At 40.2% G+C, this 18,781-nt stretch overlaps 1 protein-coding gene across 4 annotated transcripts in view; it reads left to right on the top strand.

Moving 5' to 3' along the window:
- The window catches only part of mpp2b (MAGUK p55 scaffold protein 2b), a 529,160-nt gene that overhangs the window by 140,719 nt on the left and 369,660 nt on the right, over nt 1-18,781 (top strand). The window lies entirely within an intron of this gene.

Below are 18,781 nucleotides of genomic sequence, written 5' to 3'. Positions count from 1 at the left end.
CCTATCTTCTCCTTTATCCATTTTCTATCTGCCTCCCCACCCTCTCCCTATTTATTTCCGAATCCCCTTCACTTCCCCCGTTTCTGAAGAAGGGTCTTGACCGGAAACACCAGCTCTCCTGGTCCTCTGATGCTGCTTGGCCTGCTGTGTTTATCCAGCTCTACACCTTGTTATCTCAGATTCTCCAGCATCGGCAGTTCCTGCTATCTCTGGTTTTTATACTGCTCTTCAATAAAATTACATTTAAAGATTCAATGTTGGGTTTATATAAGTTACAAGCAACAACTGAAGTAGGTTTGCAATGTAGGTTAGACTACTCAAGAAACAAATGCAGTCAGTAGAATCTTTGAAACAGTCATCAAACGGAAGATATAAAGGCTTTGGGTTCCACGAGAATTGGGTGAGTGGTATATAATAATCTACAATACAGGATGTTTTGTTTGTTTCTGACAGAACAAAGCAGTCAGTCTCATTCCCCCTGCTCAATCCCTATAGCTCTGCATGTTTATTTTCCTTAAGTGCCCATCCAGTTTATTTTTGAGGCCACTAATAACCTCTCCGTCCACCCTCATAGGCATAGAGTTCCAGGTCACTGCTATTTTCTGTGTCAAATGTTCTTCCTGAAACCCCTCCCTGTATTTCTTGCCTCAAATCTTAAATTTGTATCCTATCCTCCTCGCACCACCTGTTGATGAGAACAGTCTGTCCTTGTCTACCTTAATGAAATCTCTGATATTCTGGTACACTATTGTCAAATCTCCCTGTAACCTCCAAGGGGAACAACCCCAGCTTCATCAACTGAATCTTAATCTAAATATCATCCATTTCTGGAACCATTCTGATGAATCTCCTTAGCACCCTCCTGAGGACCCATTGTATCTTTATTGGATGCATGACAGTAATTGTGGCCTAATCAGATGTATAAAGGTTTAGCATAACTTTTGCATTCACTACTGCTTCCTGAAGATTTGGGGCAATCACTGTTTGATTGCTGCTAGTGCACTTACTTTTTTATTTCTACTATAGCCGGAGTTCTACATTTCCGCTCCAAATTCTAGCCACACTTTCTTCAAAAATGTGGAGCATACCTGAAATTGTGTCCTTCCTGGTAACACAGGATAGTAAGGGAAATTCAAACCATATCCCTCCTTGTACACCAGTGCCGGTTATATTTTGTACATCTTAATACATAAAAATGCTGAAACACCGTTGGATATTTATATAATTTTCAGCATGTTACTTAATGAGCGTGAGTGCCATTCTATCTAAAAAACTCGTTGTGGTAGAGTGCCAGGGTGATGGACGGGTAGGTTACGAGATTTGGGTTGCAGTGAAATCAGAGGGACAAGTACATCGGAAAGTTTGAGGTAGTGGGGAGAGCAGTGGAAACCAGGAGTCAGTGGGGAGAAACTTGATGTCCATCGTATAAATACCTAAGAATTAGACATAAGTTAAAACTGTCTAACATTTACTGAGGACGTAACAAATTACATAAGGTTCAACTCTCCAGAGACATCTCTGCAGAGTCCTGGGGATCCAGAACTTCCCCATCAGATGTTTAAATTTCTCAGGCAATACCCATGGAGTTGAAGAATTGGGATTTTTGATGACCCCCGGTACACTTTTTGGTGGGGATAGCATCAGTCTCTGACATTGCTGGAGACTGGAAGACTTGGACCAATTCCTCTATTCGTGAGGACCAAGATCCCACATATCTACTAATTACTCTCTCAGTATGTCCTGGCACTTTCAGAGATCAATTCAGCTGCACATTGAGGTCCCTTTGTCCCTGTGCGTCTCTGTAGAACTCTGTCATGATATCTGTATTGCGTCTCCTTTTTGCCAAAATGCATCTCCCTTCACATCCGAATGAGAGCCAAAGTCCTCCAATTCAACCAGCGTAATGCAGGTTACCTCAATTAGAAATATTCTACTCCTGGTGACTAATTTCAGCTGCATGTAGTTTCACAGTCAGTCAGCTGTCAAAGTTCATTGCTTGGTGTTTTTTTTTTAATTTTATTTTTGAACTCTAGAGCCATTCTTTAACCTCCTATATTGTGGATGTGAGTATGCTTGCTGAGCTGGAAGGTTTAGTTTTCAGACGTTTCGTCACCATTCTAGGTAACATCAGTGAGCCTCCGACGAAGCGCTGGTGTTATGTCCCACTTTCTGTTTATCTGTTTAGGTTTCCTTGGGTTGGTGATGTCATTTCCTGTTCTTTTTCTCAGGGGATGGTAGATTGATTTGGAGCCAATATGTTTGGTGGAGTTCCGGTTGGAATGCCATGCTTCTAGGAATTCTTGTGCATGTCTCTGTTTGGCTTGTCCTAGGATGGATGTGTTGTCCCAATCAAAGTGGTGTCCTTCCTTCATCAGCTAATGAACTTAAAAGACCCTATACAGACAACAAACAAAACAAACGTCATCTACAAAATACCTTGCAAGAACTGTGACAAACACTACGTTGGACAAACTGGCAGAAAGCTAGCCACCAGGATACATTAACATCAAATAGCCACAAAACGACATGACCCACTATCACTTGTATCCTTACATACAGATGAGGAAGGACAGCACTTTGGGACAACACATCCATCCTAGGACAAGCCAAACAGAGACAGGCACAAGAATTCCTAGAAGCATGGCATTCCAACCGGATCTCCATCAACAAACACATTGATTTGGAGCCAATCTACCATCCCCTGAGAAAAAGAACAGGAAATGACATCACCAACCCAAGGAAACCTAAACAGATAAATAGAAAGCGGGATATAACACCAGCGCTTCATCGGAGGCTCACTGATGATGTTACCTAGAATGGTGACAAAACATCTGAAAACGAACCTTCCAGCTCTGAGCAAACTCTCATCCAGAAACTCAACCTGAGCTACAAATCTTCTCAAAACTTGCTAGCTCCTATATTGTGTCTCATGATGCCAGGTCTCCTGCTGTCTGTCCTTTTCCTCCCATTTAAATTATTGTTGTTTTTGATCTTTTTTAGAAGTTCCAAAGACAGTAAGAACTGCTCCCAAAAATCAGGGGATTGAGCTCCAGCAGTGAAAATGCCCCAAAAAGGAGCAGCTGTTATAACCATGATTCTCTCCTGTCCACCATTTTGTAGACCTACGGGGTAACTTTTTCACGCAGAGGGTGGTGCATGTATGGAATGAGCTGCCAGAGGAAATGGTGGAGGCTGATACGATATCAACATTTAAAGGCTGAATGGGTATATCAATAGGAAGGGTTTAGCGGGATATGGGCCAAATGCTGGTAAATAGGACTGGATTAATTTAGGATTAATTTGGCATCAAATTTTTTGTGTTTTTTGTGGACTAACAATGAATTTAATTGCAAGCAGCTCTTGTAAATATCAGTTATCCAGTGGGGAACCATGATTGTGTAATTATGTGACAATCCATTGAGCCAACATTATTTCTCAAAGCTCATACAAGTAGAATGGATAGCTGATGGGAGATCATGGCTAAGCTTCTCAGCTATGGCTGAGAATTAATCCCGTCAACATGGATGAGTTGAGTGAAGTTTTTGTTTCTGTGCTGTACAATTCTGTGACTGTATAAGTGCAGCAGTATTTTGGCTGCAGCAAAGCAGCAAATAATTTTATGTAGGTTAACTTAATTGGCTGACATTTAAGTGCTGATTTTTTTTTTGAGAGATTCTGCTGTCAGAAAAGAAACGTCAGGCACAAAGAATCAGCCTAGTCTCTTTGCAATATCCTAATACTGTTAATCAGATCTCCAGAAAAATTTCATGTTTTGTGTGAACTTTGCCCCTGACATGATCTCCGTCACCTTATTTGAGCAATTGGCGTAACATATTTGTGTAGATTTTAAATTTCTGTTTCAAATTTGGCATCAAATTTTTTGTGTTTTTGTGGACTAACAATGAATTTAATTGCAAGCAGCTCTTGTAAATATCAGTTATCCAGTGGGGAACCATGATTGTGTAATTATGTGACAATCCATTGAGCCAACATTATTTCTCAAAGCTCATACAAATAGAATGGATAGCTGATGGGAGATCATGGCTAAGCTTCTTAGCTATGGCTGAGAACCAGTTGTAGTGTAAATAGACCAAAGTGCACATTTCAACTGGAATAATTCTGGAGCATATCTGGATGTTGAAACAAAGACCATTCTGGGATTCCTACCTCCCTAAGAATGGCAGTGAGGGTGGCAGGGAAGGCAAATAATCAGAGGAGAGGATCAAATTGGCAGAGGAGAAATACCTGCCTTTTTTTCCACCACTCTAAGAACTGAGTTCCGGGTGGGAAGACCCATGGTTGACCTCCCCATCTTGCCACGAGTTGAGGTTTATAAGTGATCAATCATTGACTGCTTTCAGGCCTGACCCAGCCTCCAAGAACTGGAATGACTTCAGCTCAGTAAGCAAGAGCCTGCCCAGTGTAACTGTTAAACCAGGATGAGCAGGCTGCCAATTTGACGTGAAGGAACTGGGACGGTCCCTCAATCTGGACTAATTTTGCAAAATTGACTGAACCAGCCTATAAGCAGAAGGTTTGAGCTTACCCCTTGCTGTTGCTTCCAACCCCCTCCTCATTATCCAGAGCCACCACCTCCCACCAAATAACACCCACCCGTCTGTATGGTGATTCTCTATCCAGGGAACTGGATGTTCTGTCCCCTCAGCAGCCATAACCTCACCATGGTGAGACCAGGTTCTGGAGCTACTAGCCTTTTGGCTGGCATTGGCAAGTGGGCATGACTTTCTTTTCTGTTTTTGATGTTCCTTTTTCTGTTTGCCAGAATTTCCAACCTCCCAGCAGCCAAGTAACGAAATGGAGTTTGGGCTTTATGACAAAGGGAGGCTGTGAGTTGTCCATTAGACATTCCTGATTTTGGACTCTTTCTGTCAGAAAGAGGAAAATCTTGGCCTGTATGGCTCCACGGGTCACTCAAGTGGACGGTTGTCTTACAGTACAACTAAGGTCTCCACACCTAATCAATTGCCAATTCTAGAAAAGCTAATTATGAAGCGGGCATATAAGAGACCTGTTATGCAGTCAAGAGAGTGCATCCAGAAATGTAATTGCTGATTCCTTGGTCTGACTCCAGTACAACTGATAACTCATGTTAACAGATGTTCTTACCCATGTGTTTCAGGATCAAAAATGCAAGGAATGCTTGCTGTTTTCTGCTATAGGCAAGATGTTGTGAAACTTGAAAGGGTGCAAAATGGATTTACAAGGTCATTGCCAGGGTTGGAGTGTTTGAGCTGTAGGAAGAGACTGAATAGGTGGGAAGCTGTTTTCCCCTGGAATAGTGGAGGCTGAAGGGTGATCTTTTAGAAGTTTATAAAATCATGAGAGCCATGGATAGAGTGAATAGACAAGGTCATTTTTCCCAGGATAGGAGAGTCCAAAGTTAGAGCCCATAAGTTTAAGGTGAGAGGGAAAGATTTAAGAGATCCACAGGGCAATGTTTTCAAGCAGAGGGTGGAATATGTAAGGAATGAGCTGCCAGAGGAAGTGGTGGAGGCTGGTACAATGACCACATTTCAAAGGCATCTGGATGGCATGTGAATAAGAAGCATTTAAAGGGATATGGGCCAAATGCTGGCAAATGGTACTAGATTAATTTAAGATATCTAGTTGACATGGACAGGTTGAACTGAAGGGTCTGTTTTCATGCTGTGCATCTCTGACTCCATGGCTGTATGTGTTTTACAATGTCACTAGTTTCTTAGAGTTTCATAGCCAATAAAGTACTTTTCATTTAATGGTGCAGCTGCTGTGTAGTGAAATACAATTACCATAATGTAATGGAGTCTGAACATTTGAGTTGTATCCTTTTGGGATATTTTCATATACTAAGTCATTTTGCATGACATATTTATATCCAACCAAAACCAATCTTAAAAATCTCATGCCTAAACAGGCTAATGGATAACTGGGCTCTCTGCTAACTCATCCTGAAAGCCCAGTCATCCATTAGATTGAAACAACTATGCCTCAGGGGAACCATTGCTTATTGGCTCTCTCAATTGTACAATGTGTATTTAGACAAGATGAAAGTGTCAAGTGCTTGAAGTTGTTTCTATTGATACTTCAAAGGTCCTGAATGATTGATACATTTATCGACCCAGAGTATATTTGTAGTGTTCTTTAGTCCTATACTCTGTGTATAAGGGGTGCATGGTTGTGAAATTCCCATAGTTTAGCATCGTGAGTAGGAGAGGAGATGGAAGATGGAGGCATAGTTTGGCATGGAGTGTGACGGACCATGGGAAGGCGGAGAGATGAAAGGCATGAGGTGGAATGCCTGAGGTTCAAGGGTTGTGGGCTTGGAGGGCTTTTTGCTTTGCTGATAATACTACAACTTTAATGAAAATCATTTGGTAACAATCCTATGGTTTCTTGGTCACTAGTACAGAGATGATATTTTAAAATTCGTGTTATACTTATTTATCACGTATAAATTCCACTTTTGCCATGTTGGGATTTTAATTCGTTTTCATCTCGTTAGTCTAGGTGACCATACTACGAGTCCAGCAATATTACTGCTATAGTACCTTTTCTCTATCAGATGACCCTTTTTTAATGTATGTGAGCATAAATAAAGTTTTTAAAATTATTTTTGAAATACACTCATTTTCTTTTATTATTTTCTTTCTCATGCAAGCTCATAGTGATTTAATGGTAAATAGAAGCGATCTAATGTTGAAGCAAAGCAGGACCGTTCTCCCCAGTCCTCAGGGTAATATTTACCCCTTGGACAACTTTGCAAAGATGGATTTTCTGTCACTACGACTTTGCTGTTTGTGGGAGCTTGCTGAACATGAGAATGACTTTAGTTAGGAAGAAAGCTAAATAATTTTAAGCTTGTCCTTGTTTTATAGCAGATGCTAAAACACAGTCAGTGCTCTCTGATTTTCCAATTTATTAACTCACCTCTGAATACCTGCCTGCAGGTTTTCCTCATGGTATCCTGTATATTGAAATTAAAAAGCAGCACATTCTTCTATCATCACTTTTATAATTGAAGGCTGTGGAACCTCTTGTTTCCTCCCAGCCTATAATAGAAAGCATTAAAAATCCAAGGTTGGCATTACCTCATGACAAATATTTGATCATTTCAACATCTTCACTGTTTCTAACCTTATTATCCTGTATAATGGCTGTTCATGGATTTTCTGAGAAGCATAGTACAAGGTACAACAGATGTATTTTCTGAGAAATGATGGTGGGTATTGTCTCTTGGAAGAATGCTTTGCTATAAATTGCAAACCTCATTTTCTTAAGTTGCCATTAGCTGAGGTGAATGGCAATGATGCACCTGAAGAGAAGAAAGATGACGATGTGGAGGAAAGGATTAGCAGATTGTTGTCTCAATAGGGATGGCAGAAGGCTTGTGGGATCATAAAACCTTTTTCGCCTAACGATTCGTTCCTCTGGGCCACTTGGCTAACAAATGTTAGCACAGTCGAGCCACCTTTTAATATGCAGAATGTTCTGGAATTGTGACAATCACTATAACACAGATGTCTATATAATGTGTCATTCTGCTGCCTGTAAACTGTTTTCTGGATTTTGTTCTGTTTGCAGGAGTGACAGTGAGCATAATAATAAATCAAGGCTTTCAGGTGCATTTAGCCAGTGGTGGACCTTGTTGGACTTTTTCCAAAACTGTTAGTTTTGGTTATGAAGTTCAGTGACTGCTTGTTTCATGTAATTTTTTTGTCTGCTGACCATAATTACACTGTTTCGAATACAGTACAGTACTACCTGTTATTCATCAAGTGCGCCCCTACTTGAGGATAAGTCCATAACATGATTGTTTGAGACTTCTTCCTTCAGCCTGATTTTAGTCACTTAGAAATAGTGTCCTGGGGATGGCAGGCTGATGACTTTCAGGAGTTGGAGACTATCACTGTCTAAACATCTGTACAGCATTACTGTCTTTGGCAATTTGTTGGGTGCTTGTAAAAGGACCCATCCATCCTTGTGTGTCTAAATTCCTGAAGAAGCTTTCTGCACTTTTATGGTTTTTTTCGTCTAGACCATTATGCATGTGGGAGTGTGTCTATCCTCTATCGTATTGTTGCTGGATGTGAAATAATGTTATCAGACACACTTTGCAGGGAGCAGTTTTGTGTCCCAGGATCATTTCAGGCCCTTGACCGCCTCAGTTTAACAAGTCAAATATGGTGGACCGACAGAGTCCAAACTCAGCTTCATCAATGCTGATAGATCCTGTAGCAGGATCTTTTTCTCCTGCATCAATTAACCTTTTACTCATTGAATGACTCCCTTTTTCTGTTGGTGAATGTGCACAAGTCATCGAGCAAAGCTTTCAACCACTGGTGTGTAATGGTGTGGCGAAGCCAGGAAACTAGGGGAAGTTGATGGATCTCTGTGTTCTAGCTCTTTGGAGGACACATTTGATTTTGAAGCCAAAACATCCTGTGGAAAAGCAGCCTTGGCACCTATCAAATGCAAGATCCTGTGGCTGATATTGCAGACATTTCCAATAGATAATTGGAAGAATCAGCACCATCTAATTAAAGGCCACAGTCAATGTCATTTTGAATGATACGGTTTGGTGGGAAGTATACAACAACTTCTTCAGGAGTTCTTGCAGCATTTCAGAGCTGGCCATCCTCGTACATGGCTCCTCTGGCAGGTTCTTTGACAGTGGGGTATGTAATAACACACGTTAACAACAAAAGCAAGATAGCTGGAAAAGCTCAGCAGGTCTGCCTGCATCTGTGAAGCAAAAACAGAGTTAATGTTTTGGGTCCGGTGACCCTTCCTCAGAATGGCTATGTAATAAATTCAGTGCTGTCTCTGGCTTTGGTTCCTCATGTTTTATGCCCATGCTCTTCCTCCTCATCTATGATGATCAAAAATAGAGGAAGATGCAGGAGTAGGCCATTCAGCCCTTTCAAGCCTGCTCAATCACTCAGTATGATGGCTGGTAATCCATGCTGGTGTCCTGTTTCTGCCTTGTCCCAATACTCTTTAATCCCTTTTAGCCCTGACATGATATCTAACTTTTTGAAAAAGATACAATATTTTGGCCTCAACTGGTATCTGTGGCAGGGAATTCCTCTGGCTCATCATTCTCTGGGTGAAGAAATTTTTCCATGTCTCAGTCCTAAACAGTGTACGCCATATTCTTAAACTGTGACCCCTGCTCTGGACTCCCCAGTCATCAGGAACATCTTTCTTGGATTTACCCTGTCTGAATTTTTTATAGGTTTCTGAGATCCCTCCTCATTCCTATAAACTTTGCTCAATATAGCCCTAACTGATCTTGTCTCGCCATGTGACCGTACTCGCCGCCACACCAGGAATCCGTCTGGTAAACCTTTTGTACACTCTTGCCACGGCCAGTGCACCCTTCCTCCGATAAGGAGACTAAAACTGCACACAATACTCCAGGTGTGGTCTCACTAAGGCCTTGTACTAGTGCAGCAGGACATCCCTACTACTGTACACACACCCTGTTGCTATGAGGGCCAACATACCATTTGCCTTCTTCACCTACTGCACCTGAATGTTTGGTGTATGGAAAGATGTTTGCAATTCTTTGCTTGCCAATATTTTTGTAAGAGCAGGGATGGAATGGTGGCGTGTAATGTTGTCTTGTAAATACGTCTAGGTTTCCGACATCCACAAATCACCCATATAGGAAGAAATAAAAATCAACATCTTGAAGCAAAAATCAAAAGCTCAGATGAATTCTGGATTTAGCAAAATTTATAATCACCATTGTTTTGAAAGGAGGTGGATGGGAAGGAGGGAACCAGTCATGGTTTTGGCAGAGAAACTTCTCCAGCATTTCTGAGGACTTGTGATCAGAACTCAGAACAGCACAGCAATAGGCCCACATTAATCATATTAGTCCTTTCTTCAATAATTTCATTTGACTTTTGTGTTACAGAACAGATACAGCAATATAAACATAATATTCCAGTGGCACAACCCTCCAGGAAGTTCCTGCTGACTCTTGTCATAGGTCAACAATAATTCAAGCATTTGAGAAAATTGCCATGACACATCTTCAATCTTGGATCAAATGAAGTTTATCTTCCTTCCCCAAATCAAGCTGACTTCAGTGGGAAATGAACACAAACATTCCTTGACTTAGCACTTTGAATATTAAATTGATTGAGTACTTTAACCATGTGTGGCTAAAGTGGGCTTTGGAAGCCTGAAGTAGATATGATGCAGTGTGAGATGGCTCCATGAAATTCAATTATTTTGTCATAGAACTGGCACAGCAAGTTTACTGATGCAGTGTAGTGGATAATTTCACATAGCTAGCAGAAGTATTAGGAAATAAATTTTGCAAACTTATGCATTTGTACTGAGAGCAAATGAGCTCGGTCAATTTGAGATAATAGGCTTGTGGATATGTATCTTTTTATCTGGCTAGGAAGTATTTGAGGATATTTCTGAAGAAATAAACACTCATTTTGATCTGCAAATGGTTTGATTTTCACATGATCTGTTGAGAAATGTGAATTCTTAGTTATTAAGAATTTATGCATGCAACTCTAATGGTATTGATTATCCAATTTAAAAATAAGCCCAGTATTTCTATGAAATTCAAAGAGTGACCAATGATATCAAAAACAAGTTTTGTCAAAGCTTGCTTGTGAATGTCCAAAAAATGTCTTTAAATGAACACTCTTTAAGTGCAGTTAGAATCTTGCAACTGCATTCACACATTTTCATAACTCACACATGAACAAATCTAGAGCAGGAATAGGGTATTCAAACCTGCTCTGCCATTCAATCAGCTCAGTCATGATCTCATTGAAAGTTCAAATCTGCATTTCTGTGCATCTCAATAACCTTTCAGCCCATGACAAACCAGAATCTATCTATCTCTGCCTGAAAAATATTCAAGCACTATAGGCAGAAGCAGAATAGACTGGGGCTTTCTTCCCTGGAGGTGAGAGGCTGAGCGGTGAAGAGGTTTATAAAATCATGAGGGGCATGGATGGGGTGAAGAGCCAAGTTCGTTTTCTCTGGGTTGGAGGGCCCAAAACAAGGGGGCATAGGTTTGAAGGGAAAGATTTAAAAGGGACCTGAGGGGCACCTTTTCCATGCAGTATGTCATGCATGTATGGAAAGAGCTGCCAGAGGAGGTGGGTACAATGACAACATTTAAAAGGCATCTGGCTGGCTACATAAATAGGAAGGGTTTAGAGGAATATGGGCCACCACTTTGAAGGTAAATAGGAATAAATACTGGGTCAGCCAGTGATGGCCATATCCTGGGATTGAATTTTTAATAAACGTACCTCTGGTGCTCTGGGACTGTCATCCAGAAAGTGCAAGTCACTGCTTTGTAATGAAATAGCAAACACTATGCAGGGGAACAGTCCAAAACTGTCAGTGCCAACACTTGTACAACATTGCATAAACTGACTAGCTGTTAGATGTGAGACAAGTCATTGTTCTAGACTGTGATCTGCTATGAGACACAGTACGTTTCATCATAGGAAGTGATGCAATATGTCACGTGGTCTTGTTTTCACAATGTCTCCTGGTGAGATGAATTCAGAATAAAGTTAATGCCACAGATTCTGTAAATATTCTTCATATAAGTAACAACAATGCAGTTTTAAGGGCAAAATTTCTTACTAATGCCACACAACTGTAAAATTAAATATTTCCACATTTGACATTGAAAGCAAAGAAAATCCAGTGAGAAATAGTGTGTATGTGTATATATATATATATATATATATATAATATAATAATAGAAATAATATATAGAAATAGTTAGTACAAGATAAAGAGCAAGCTCTCCAAAAAGGTATTTAGCACACTTGCCTTCATTGCTTAGTAGTTTGAGTACAGGAGTTGGGAAGTTGTGTTGAGGTTGTACAGGACACGATGATACCTCTTTTGGTATACTGTGCTTAGTTGTGTTCACCCATTTATGGGAAGGATATTATTAAGCTGAAGAGGGCTTAGGGAGATATACCAGGATGTTACTGGGTATGGGGGATTTGAGTTATAAAAGCTGGATATGCTGGCACTTTTTTCACTGGCTCATAGGAGATTTAGAGGTGACCTATAGAAGTTCATAGAATTGAAGGACATGAATAGATTTCATAGTAGATTTCTTCCCCTTAGGCTGGGGATCTCATGACCAGGGGGCACACTTTTTTAAGGTGAGAGGAGAGCAGTTTTAAGAAAAGACATGTGGCAAATTTTTGAGGGTGGTTCGTGCATGCAATGAACTTCCTGAAGAAGTGATGAATGGGGGGTACAACTACAATTTTTAGAAGATATTTGCATAAGTATATGAAGAGGAAAGGTTTGGAGGGATATAGGCTAGGAGCAGGTGGGACTAATTTCATTTGGGATTATATTTGGTATAGACTGGTTGGACTGAAGAGTCTTTTCCTGTGCTAGATGGTTCTATGACTGTATTACATCGAGGAAGTCATAGGAACCAAGACCACTCCATCTCTTTAATTTTGACAAGTTTTTATTTATGATGAGACAGGACTGTCAGCTGCTCCATAGATGAGTGTTTGCGAAGTCTGTTCTAAAATGAAGTTGAGATGCTTTTCGTTTCAAAATTTTCCACACTGATTCTCTGGTGTGAACACTGAAGGTTCACAGAAGCTAACAAGGAAATTTTAAAAAGTAGAGAACTGTAACAAACATTCATAAATATAACAGAATGAACAATTGATCCTGTTCAGATTCATCTAGTCTCTGCTGACTCTGCTTGATTTATCTGTGCAATTACATCAGTCCCAACTCTCTGAATTGCCAGCATGCATTATTGAGCCTTTCCAACCAAGGTACGAATGATCAATCTCGAGCAAAAAAATTTTTCTCACTTACGGAACTCCATGCCTTTTGAATTTTCTACGCACCTGTGATTCTGACATGAGGGCACTGTGTGCTGAAGTAGCTAACAGCACATGTCCTGTTTCAGCATAGACTTATGTTGATAATTAAGACTATTTTCAAGCATACGTGCTGTAAAAATAAAACAGCTGGTGCCTATTTTGCTTTTTGCTTCTTTAAATGACTTAATACCATTTTTCACTAATGCTACTGACTTTAATTTATTGTTTATATTATTCAAAATGTTAGATTAGTGTGTTTTCTTGCCATGGCTTGTACCCCATTCGGCCTTGCGGAAGCGTGCTTTCCAAGTCGGAGTTCAAAAGAGTCATAGCTCAGTGTTCGTAGCACCAAATAAGGCCAGTTGGCCCCTGGGGGTGTGTGTGTGTTCAAACGTCCAGCAGTGGGCCGGTAGTTTTGTATGCTGTGGTGTTTCAATGCTTCATGGCAATACTTCATTAATGCCTTGATGGTTCCTACCTGTACCACCCTTTTTAGGCAGTGACGTCCAGATACCCACTACCCTCTGGATGAAATAAACTTCCTCAAATCCTCTCTTAACCTCCTGCTCCTTTCCTTTAATCTGTGTCCCCTGCTTTGTTGATCCCTCTCTACTAAGGGGAAATGTTTCCCCCTATCTACCCTCTCTGTAGCCCTCAGAACTTTGTTAACCTTAATCAGATTTGCCTGCAGCCTTCTTTTGGCAACCAGAACTCTACACAGTACCTCAGCTGTGACCTAACTGATATTATATACTCCTATTATAGCCTTATTTCTTTTGTATTCAGTTGCTTGACTAATAAAGTCAAGTAACCCATATGCCTTTTTAATTGTATCAGTGATAATGGGAACTGCAGATGCTGGAGAATCCAAGATAACAAAGTGTGGGGCTGGATGAACACAGCAGGCCAAGCAGCATCTCAGGAGCACAAAAGCTGATGTTTCGGGCCTAGACCCTTCATCAGAGAGGGGTCTCTGATGAAGGGTCTAGGCCCGAAACATCAGCTTTTGTGTTCCTGAGATGCTGCTTGGCCTGCTGTGTTCATCCAGCCCCACACTTTGTTATCTTGCCTTTTTAATTGCCTTATCTACCCGCCCTGCTGCTTTCAAGGATTTATGGACGTGCACACTCTCTGATCTTCTGCACATCCTAGGATCGTAACAATCAATGGGTTTCCTTGCATTGTTACTTCTTCCGAAATGCACCACTTTCAACCTTTCAAGATAAAATTCCATTCACCACTTGTCAGGCTGGTCAGATGGACTGATTAGATCATCCTGTGATCTAAAGCTTTGCCTCTCACTATTTGCCACATTTTTCAATTTTCATGCCATTTGCAAACTTGCTGATCATACCTTCTACATTCATATCTATATCATGAATGTACACAACAAACAATAAGAGACCCAGAACTGAACCCTGTGGTATGCAACTAGAGGCAGGCTTCCAATCACAAAAACACCCTTCAAACATCACCCTACCCTCTGCTTCCTGAAACTAAGCTAATTTTGGATCCAATTTACCAAATGCCCTGGCCCCGTGAGCTCTTAGCTTCTTAATTAGTCTCCCATATGAGACTTTGCCAAAAGCTTTACTGCAGTCAATGTTAACTACATGAAATGCAGTACCCTCATCTACACAGCTCGTCACCTCCTTCAAAAATTCAATCAAAATTGGTAAGGTATGATCTCCCTGGCAAAGCCATGCTGACTATTCTTGCTTTAATCCTTGCCCCTCCAAGTGGAGTTTAAGCCTGTTCCTCTTTTTTTGCAATACTTTCCCTACCACTGAAGTTAAACTCAATAGCTTGTAGTATCTTGTTCTATCCCTACTACTCTGCTGCTATATGTGCAAGACTCCTTGCATTAAAATAAATGCCATTCAAGCTTGCCATGCGCTCTTGAGTCTTAAATTGTCAATATTTACATTGCCATCTAGACTGACTTAGCTCTGCTTCAGATTGGTATGACAGGTCGGCATGACATCGAGAGCCGAAGGGCCTGTACTGTGCTGTAATGTTCTATGTTCTATGTTCTCTATTTGTCGCAGCATCACCCTCTACTCTTCCTCTGCTCTGTATCCCATCCCCAATCAAATTAATTTAAAGCCCCAGCAACTCCAAAATAATTTTAGATGAACTGATATTATTTTGAAGTCTGTTTACATCCAGTATGAGACCTTGTCCAGCCATCCCTTATCTAATTTTAGATACTTTATCTGCAGAGCTTTAACCATGGCTTATGACTACTGGATGTTTATTTAAAATCTTTATTCACTGGAGTGATGCAAATAAAGCCTGACAGGCAATGACTTATTTTAAATGCTTTAGCTTGGTCCTCAATAAAATTAAGCTGCTATTTTTTTCTTAACTTTCCAACAGGTCTACTTAGCATGAAAGTGCAATAAAATCAAATGTTATCAGTGCAGAATAATGAATTACGAACCTCTTGTGTGGAGTTGCTGCGTAAGATTATCTCTCTAGCTGTCACCTGTGTCAAAGTCAATGAAAAACTTTTTTCTCAGGAGCCAGTTAGAAATTGGATTTGCAGATCCAGCGTAAAGCTGTAAATAATGTCTATTCAGTACAACCGAATCATTTCATATTTCTTGATTCATAAATACAGGTGAGCTACAGTGGTTGAAGAGGTCAGCTTGCCAACATCCTGTCAAGGGAGTAAGGGATGGGCAACTATTGCTAGCCTTGCCAGCGATGCCCTTGCCCCATTTAAAAAAAAAATTAAATACTACAAGCTCTCAGGAATGATTGGTGAGGCATTTACACAGGTTTCCTTAAAATAAATTGTCAAATTCTTTCAGGTAAATTACCCCTAGCTGATTAGGAAGGACTCAACATTTCTATTTTGATGGAAACCAGATGAATATTTCAGCCTAAGAAGTATTCAATATTTCTGGATCAAAAGTGTACACTGATGCTATTGTGTGGAATAAAAACATATTGGATGCAATCGTTCTTTTTATTTGGTGTAATTACTAATCTTGATGTGGATGCTTTAACTGGATTTGTTTTAGGAATTACTTTGAAGATAATTTGATTATGGGCCAACTGTGTCCAATTCATAAATTCTGTAGCTACAACACTAAAGCCCTGTCTAGGTAGTGAGACTAAATCAGCAATGGTGGTGTGGTTCTGGAGATGAAACACGTATTGTGGATTCACAAATGGCAAAATTTGAAAAATCAAGCAGCAAGTAGTAAATGTTGTTACACTACCCTCTTTTATAACCCTCAAACAGGACCAGACATTACATTACACCTACTTAATAAACCTCATGTACAGAAAGTACCTTCAGTTACAAAGTTAGATAATTTAGAGTGCAGTACAAAAACAGACTATTCAGTCCAATTGGATGATATTGGCATTTCTACTCCACATGCATCTCCTATGTACCAATCCCACTGGATCTAACCGTTTCAATATGTCCTTCTATTCCTGTACACTCATGTACTGTCTAGATTTTAGCTAAATGCATTCTGCTATGCTCCTTTAAGGCAGCCTAACTTGTTACTATTTCATTGTTGATGAGTCAAAATCTTAGTGCTCTCCCTTAGAAGGATTATGGAAGCACCATCATTATACAATGCTCATTCCCAAGTCCTGTTAGAAGTAGTTAACAGATTCTTATCTTTTGAGAGGTCTACACCTTGTGATTTAAAAGGAAAATTTATGTCAGGACTACTTCCCTCCTACTCCACGGATAAACGTATTTTTCCAGAATTCCCCATTGGATTTATAAGTGAGCCAGAGCTGCATTTTCTTCTCTGGAGAGAAGGTATCTTGCAGGTTAGCCAATCAGGATGAATTGGAAATATTTTTTAGTTCCAGAGAAATAACCGTAAAGTTTGTGAATGGCACATGGTGGTCCAACTCATCTTGTACAGTTCAGATTGGAGCTCCAGGCTGATGAGTACATTCATTCACAAGTATTACTGCCCTTTGTTTCTTAAAACTAGATTTTCCTGACACATCTCTAAAATATCACCAAACAAATAAGTTTCAATGTCTGCTTATTGTTTTTGACAGCGCGGTTTTATGTCTATTCTTCAGTTCTCTTCCTGAAGAAAGGTCTGATCCATAGCTCCACAAAGTAGGTCTGAAAGCTGCTCCAGCCAGGAAAGGGATTCGCCTCTCCGATTGGCACGAATTCGGGATACGCCAACCGCCAGCCAACTCAGACCAATGCCCCCTGCCCCCCCCAATGCCCTCGGCAAGGAATCCAACTTTCTGTGACGGTCGTGCTATTGCATACCTATTGTGTTCCTGGGCTTTCAGTGGAGATGATGGCGGTTTCAGTTTTCCTCCTGTCATGTTTCATCACATGTCTCAGCAGGAATCTCTCCTCCAATTACCACCTGATAGTGGTGCATGTTGGGAAGGTTTACATTTTAATACCCCACATTATAATGACATCCCTTCCTGGCCTGCATGTCTTTGGAGTGGTATTGGAACCTGGATTTCTGGCTTAGAGGCAGAGATGTTGCCCACTATGGTACAAACCCTCCAGTGACAAAAGGATACAGATCCTTTAAAATTGATTGTTTTTAATTAAAAAAGATACAAATGAGCATCACATGCAGAGAAATTTTCTTGTGGCTACACTTTTTTTTTGTATTAAATATAAACACACTACTTGAATTCAGTTGTCAAATTGCTTTATTTAAAAATATAATCAACAACTGTTAAAATTCTTTTAAATAGCACAGAGGATTTTTGTATTAGTATCTTAGCAAGAGCAAAAAAATTTATAGCAAATTCAGCCTCAAAGCTTGGATCATAGTCAAATGCATCAGCCACCTTGTGAACAGAAGGAGAATGTCTATTTGGGTGAGGAATGAGTGAACAGCAACTTGATTGATTTTTATTGTCGCGTGTACTGAAATGCAGTGAAAAGCTTTGTTTATGAGCAATTCAGACAGATCACAGCAAGCAAAGGATATGCAGATCAAAAAGGCTTAAAGGCATACAGGTTTGGGACCATAAAATTAGGAGACAAGAGGTACAGTACAAAGCTAATGCCTATCTTGATTGTTTAACTTTTTTAGTGATAAATTTCACATGCACTATTTACCAGGCTGAAAACAGCAAAAAAATTGCTGGAAATTAAGCAGCATCTGTGGACAGAGAGCAAGCTAACATTTTGAGTGTAGATGACTCTTCATCAGACCAGTATTCACCATGTCATCCTTTCAGCATCGAAGCATTGTGACACTTATGTCTACAACCTTCAGCATACTTTGTGCAGCGAAAGCTTAAAAGCTCCAGTGTTGTTGGAGCACTGTCATCACCAAATTGCACATTGTCTCAACTGGGATGGTATTGCAGATTTCTGTGGTGAACACCATTTCAAATTATCAAAATGACAGCGGTTAAGGGGAAGACCCAAACCATCTTTCGCTGATCTGAGTGGTGCTAATTGTGTCCTTGAAGACATCACCACATTTGAAATCAGATTTAAAACATGAACTGCAATCTGCAGGGAAACTGCAAGGAATGAATAACAAATTAGTGGCCCTGATTTGGCAGGAACATTGACTGGAAAGAGCACTGCATTTTATTTTAAATGAAATGAGATTTTTAGCAGGTACTGGAACTTTGAATTGGGACATTTTACAAATGGGCTTCTCTTGGTGACTGTAGTCACCAGGCACTGGAATCTCCACTCTGGTGTGAACTCGGATATCGGAAATGGTTTGACAAACTGAACAAAGCTGATGCACAAATTTCAATCCCTCTAGTTATTTTTCTTGAAGTGTAGGAAAAAAAAATGCTGCAAAATTAGAACACATCTCTGTATGAGTGAACAAACATTGAGTAGGTGTAACACGCTTATGCAGAATTTTTCTGAAAAGTTGTGAAAAATGCAAGCATATAATCATACAGACAGACTTTTCTTATTCCCT

The sequence above is a fragment of the Stegostoma tigrinum genome, chromosome 31 (genome assembly GCF_030684315.1).
Source record: "Stegostoma tigrinum isolate sSteTig4 chromosome 31, sSteTig4.hap1, whole genome shotgun sequence".
Classification (NCBI taxonomy): Eukaryota; Metazoa; Chordata; class Chondrichthyes; order Orectolobiformes; family Stegostomatidae; genus Stegostoma; species Stegostoma tigrinum.
This window is presented reverse-complemented; position numbering and strand designations above follow the sequence as displayed.